The following is a 6,042-nucleotide window of genomic DNA, read 5'->3' on the forward strand; positions in this document are numbered from 1 at the left end:
GTGCTTTCTGTCCTCCTCCTTTCTTTTGCTTCAGCGTTCCTTTTTTTAGATTTCATTTCCATTGTTGTTTTAAGTCTAAAGATTTGAATCTCTGAGCTCCACCTGGGTGCTGCGGCGTCTTGTTCTGGTGACAAATAGGAGAATAACCATAAATCTGTTCCCACCAGTCACACAAACGCAGGACGTCCTGAACCTGAGACGGCCAATCAAAGGGGGGGGGGGTATTTAGATTAAACCTCTGAATTCACAAGTAAAATCGTGTTTCCATATCGGTCTGATCTGAGGAGGTCGAACTCGCCAAGCAAAAAACACTTCTTCCCCTTCTCATGAATGTTCGACTCAGCGGGACTTTTATTCCCAGTGAAGTCGTAGTTTAGAACTTTAACCTCCAAGTTATTTTACAGTTTAGAGCAAATCCAAGTTTTGTTTTTTTGCATAAATTTGTGAGATTTTTCTTGTAAATTTATTCTAGAAGATTCCCGTTTACACTCTGAAGCAGTTCAGTTATGAATCAAACGTGGCAACGTGACTTCACGCGTGATCAGACTGTTGAATCTGAACAGAAGGAATTATGACTGCACAGATTATATATGTGGTCAGTCTTGTCGGTCCGGTTCCAGCTCACAGCGAGCGGACAAACTTAAATCTCTCTGGTGAGACAGCGAAGTTTGACTGAAGGTCTCCGAGGGCAGAGCCGCTCTCGTCCAATCAGATCGCAGCGGGCGGAACCAAAGAACCCCAGTTTGACTTTGAGTTTTGTTCTGCATCAGTAACGTTGGACTGACGCTCTGCTGGTACACACCCAAGAAGCCATAACCTCCGACCTCCCGCGGCAGCGACGTCACTGCGTACCCGTGATGTCACAGCGTACCCGTGACGTCACGGCGTACCCGTGACGTCACGGCGTACCCGTGATGTCACGGCGTACCCGGAGCGGGCCGTGACGTCACCGCTGCGGGTGAGAAGTGAGACCGGTGGACGTCAGCTGTTCAGACGAGGAGACGTTTGTCTCCGGTGAGTCTGGATTAACGTGGTATCGTCTTATTTTAGGGGTCTGAGGCTCTCAGTGTTCCTGCGGGGGCTCGACGTTAATCTGTCGCTCTTCTTCAGGACTCGTTCAGTATCGATCCAAACTGTCTCTGACCTCAAGAAAAGACGAAGCGCTCACGATTAATTTCCTGCCGATCGACCGGTCGACTTCCACACGAGACGTTTTTAGGAACCTGGAGAGTTTGGAGCCGCTCGGACGATCACAGAAAGTTCCCACCAACAAAAAGAATAATAAGAGAACGACTTTTAGAGGGAGAACATTGAACTCCTCCATTTAACTTGTAGTTTTGCACTAATGATTTGGAAAACAGAGACGGACCCGTTAAAGTCAAATCTTACCAGAAAAATGAATCACAAAGTTCTATTTTTTTAAAGCGTGTAGTTTTGGATCAGAGTTCCTCTTCGCTCACCAGAAACTGGTTTTGTTCGACAGAGAATTTAACTCATTGGGAAAAGGTTTACGAACCAAACCTCCATTGCAGAAATGCCCGTTTTTGCACTCGCAGACGCCGAAGGTGGAACCCGTCTCGCGCCGCCTGTCACCCGGTTAGTAAATGCACTTGGACAGCCGTCGGGGTGGGACGTGTTCCCCGAGGTGCCCGCGGGGGCTTGGCTCACCTGTAGATAGATCTTTGTGGGGGGGGGGTCAGTTGGAACATGAAGGGCACTGGAAACCTTTCTGGGATTAGTTGTATAAAAAAGCTTCTGCTGATTCTTTGTGCGACCTGTCTGTTTGTGCCTTTTTTGATAGTCTTGATATCCAAGATTTGATGTGCAGCTTTTGTTTAGTCGGGACTCCGTTGTAATCGCAGTATACGCTCTTAAAATGAACACAATCAATCTGGGGGGGGAGGGGGTCATGGGGGGTGGGGGGTGGTATCCTTTTCTTTCAGTTCTGTAAATTTTAAAGAGATTCGTTGCCACAGCCGTGTGATTTGTGACTGTATTGAAAAGATGAAAAGCAAACATTTATATTTTTTGCGTTGCCCTTTTCCCTTTTTTTCTTTTGGATGTTTTTGTGCAGATATTTTTATTGTGAAATGAATGTTTTGTTTCTATCAGACACTAACCTCGTTTGAGTTGTCTCCAGTGGAAATATTCACTCTGTATGTTTTGATCAGTATAAACCTTTAATTGTGTTGTTTAACATTTCTGAAAGAAAAAAAATGAGATCCTTGGTTGTATTTTAAAGGTTCCTGTTTGAATTGATCGGTCAGTTTTATTTTGCTGTCGTGTGAAGGATTTGACTTGAACGAAGCGTTTCTTTGCTATTATTAAAGACTGACTGCCACTTTGAAAAAATACCGTTTTTTAATGTTTTTTCTTTTTTCTTTTTTGCAACTCTGCCATGACATTTAAATAGACGTTCATTAAAAACACTGTACCTTCATTAACGCCTCTCTGAAGTCTCTTTGTAGAAACTCTTCCTTCACCACAGAGCTTCAAAGTAAAAGTCTCATGCACAATTACTTGTATTCTCCACTGAAAGGAACAGTTTGGGTCCTCTGTGTCCACATCCTGGTGTCTGGATGACTGGTAGGTAGTAAAAGTGTTGGAACTGGTCCAGTAGATCACCAGAAGTGTGTGACAGCATCATGGAAAGGATCCCTACAGAGAGAGACCTGGAAGATCCTTTTGGTTTAACCACAAACAGCACACACACCAGACTACATTCACTAAAACAGGGATTTTAGAGCTGCTGCCTCCATCAGTCAGTGTGTTATTGTCTTACTTTGGTGTTTTAAAGGGTCGTTCCAGTCTGAACCGACCCTTTAAAAGTCACAAACTCCTGTTCTCTAAAATCCCTGTTTTAGTGAATGTAGTCTGGTGTGTGTGCTGTTTGTGGTTAAACCAAAAGGATCTTCCAGGTCTCTCTCTGTAGGGATCCTTTCCATGATGCTGTCACACACACAGGTTTAAAAATAGTTGTTATAAATCCAGCATTTCATTGTCCTCCACCATCGCAGCTCTTTTCCTGATATGAAAGTGATTCCCGTGAGCTCCACACGTTCACAGATGTTAAATGTGGGTGAAAGAAAGCTTCAGAGATCTGTAGTGACCGACGGCGAGGAGGAAGACATCGGTTTGATCTCATCTTCACATAAGAACTTTAAAACAAGCCGCCTGTGCAGATCTCCATAGAGAGAAGGACACATTTAACAGAGACCTTCAGAGATGAAGGAAATACTGTTACGACTGAAAGTCCTGGGATCAAAATATAATTAAAGGGCCAAGAGTGCTCACTAATATTAATGATTATAATTATTATATAATTCTAATTATGTGCTGTCAGTTAAATAGATGCTGTACCTAAACACACCTGCAGGTGGCGCCGTGCTGTCAGGTAACAACAGTCTGATTCCCTCAGGATGATCAGAACTAAAGTACAATAACACTTTAAATAATAATAAAGTTATTTAATATCGATGCTTTTGACAATAAAAGGAAAAGTATTGATCCCTCAGAGGATCCTCGGTGAGCTCATCGATCAGCTCTATTGATTATCGGGGGTTTGTTTACCTGCGCTTCTGGACCACGTGTTTGTGGCCACGCATGCGCACCACGCGGTATTAGCTTTTGGCACGCGTCTGTGTCGGTGGCGCGTGCAGCTAAAAACAACCCGAGCCACGTGAGCGCGCAGTCCGGAGTCCTGCCTTGAGTGTGATTGGCCGGTTCAGTGTAGCCCCGCCCTCCCTCTCAGCGGATTGGTCGGACGGGGATTCTTCTTCGCGCTGATTGGACGCTATTTGTAGAACCGGCTGTGTAGCTAGGCTACTGCTGCCTTCACGGACCTCTGCAATCGTCGGATTTAAGAGCTTCTAAAGATGAAGACGTGATTATTCACTATAAACAGCAGCTGTTGACATGACGTCCGTGATCCCTGCCTCCACCCCGAGGAAAATCAGTCAGTCAATCAATCAACCAATCAATCAATCAATCAATCAATCAATCACAAACTGTGTTTCAAAGTTTTTTAACTCACTTTAAGCCTCAGGTATCAGGTTAATGCAGCTGTTCAGCTTTTCTGTAAAAACAACACATCACAACAACTAAAGCGACTCCACCGCGGAGGAAGACCACCACACCTGCCCGAGAGCCCCTCAGACTAGTAAGTGACAGATTCTTTGTTGTTTTAACCGTTAATGAGATCGTTAAACCACTGTCGAGCTGTAGTGTCTGTGGTGTCTGTAGTGTCTGTGGTGTCTGTGTGTTAATGTGTCTGTGGTGTCTGTAGTGTCTGTGGTGTCTGTGTGTTGATGTGTCTGTGGTGTCTGTGGTGTCTGTGTGTTGATGTGTCTGTGGTGTCTGTGGTGTCTGTAGTGTCTGTGTGTCTGTGTGTTGATGTGTCTGTGGTGTCTGTAGTGTCTGTGGTGTCTGTGTGTTGATGTGTCTGTGGTGTCTGTGGTGTCTGTAGTGTCTGTGTGTCTGTGTGTTGATGTGTCTGTGGTGTCTGTAGTGTCTGTGGTGTCTGTAGTGTCTGTGTGTCTGTGGTGTCTGTAGTGTCTGTGGTGTCTGTGTTGATGTGTCTGTAGTGTCTGTGGTGTCTGTAGTGTCTGTGTGTTGATGTGTCTGTGGTGTCTGTGTGTTGATGTGTCTTTAGTGTCTGTGGTGTCTGTAGTGTCTGTGTGTTGATGTGTCTGTGGTGTCTGTAGTGTCTGTGGTGTCTGTAGTGTCTGTGGTGTCTGTGTTGATGTGTCTGTAGTGTCTGTGGTGTCTGTGTGTTGATGTGTCTTTAGTGTCTGTGGTGTCTGTAGTGTCTGTGTGTTGATGTGTCTGTGGTGTCTGTAGTGTCTGTGTTGATGTGTCTGTGGTGTCTGTGTGTTGATGTGTCTTTAGTGTCTGTGGTGTCTGTAGTGTCTGTGTGTTGATGTGTCTGTGGTGTCTGTGTGTTGATGTGTCTTTAGTGTCTGTGGTGTCTGTAGTGTCTGTGTGTTGATGTGTCTGTGGTGTCTGTAGTGTCTGTGTGTTGATGTGTCTGTGGTGTCTGTAGTGTCTGTGTCTGTGTTGACTGTTTGGTGTCACTGTGGTTTCTGTCCAGATTTATTTAAACGCTCCACGCTGTTGTTCTCATGCGCTCATTGTAATCTCTCATCTTTCGGACAGCCCCTGAAGGCAGCACCGGGGGGGTGAACTAAAGTCTCCTTCAGTCGGTGTCGGACCGAATCCGGATCAGATCCTCCTGACGGGTCGGTGTCGGTACCTCAGCACAGACCACAGCTCTGCTCGGCTCGGCTCGTCCTGCAGCCTCTGACGGTAAAGAGGTTAATCCGGTCGCCATGCTCACCGTGTGACCCCCCCGCGGATGGGACTGGACTCGGACACGGAGGAGCTGCTGAAGAAGGGACTTAATGGCCCCCGGACCGACCTGAGCAGACCCGGACTCACCTGGACCGGCTGCAGCCTCCTGTCCGGGGCCGCGAAGGCGTCTTTGCTCTCCTGCGGATCTCCTGCGGCTCCGGGGGGGGGACGGAGCTCTTCAGGGGGGGAGGCGACGTGTTCCTGGGGTGAGTCAGAGACCCGCTGAGGACTCTTAGACCATCAGACTCAGTGTTGTGTTATTGTTAGTGTGTGTGTGTAGTTCACGGTCCGGGGGGGTCTGTCCTGTGACCCCCCCCCTCAGTGTTCCATATAAACTAATATTGTCTCAACAGGATCAAAGTCACAGCTGGTCTGTAGTGGTCTCTAGTGGTCTGTAGTGGTCTGTAGTGGTCTCTGCTGGTCTGTAGTGGTCTGTAGTGGTCTCTGCTGTCTGTAGTGGTCTGTAGTGGTCTCTGCTGGTCTGTAGTGGTCTCTGCTGGTCTGTAGTGGTTTCTAATGGTCTCTAATGGTTTCTGCTGGTCTCTAGTGGTTTCTGCTGGTCTCTAGTGGTTTCTGCTGGTCTCTAGTGGTCTCTAATGGTTTCTGCTGGTCTCTAGTGGTTTTTAATGGTCTCTAGTGGTCTCTAATGGTCTCTGCTGGTCTCTAATGGTCTCTAATGGTTTCTGCTGGTCT

Source organism: Pempheris klunzingeri, chromosome 7 (genome assembly GCF_042242105.1).
Source record: "Pempheris klunzingeri isolate RE-2024b chromosome 7, fPemKlu1.hap1, whole genome shotgun sequence".
NCBI lineage: Eukaryota > Metazoa > Chordata > Actinopteri > Acropomatiformes > Pempheridae > Pempheris > Pempheris klunzingeri.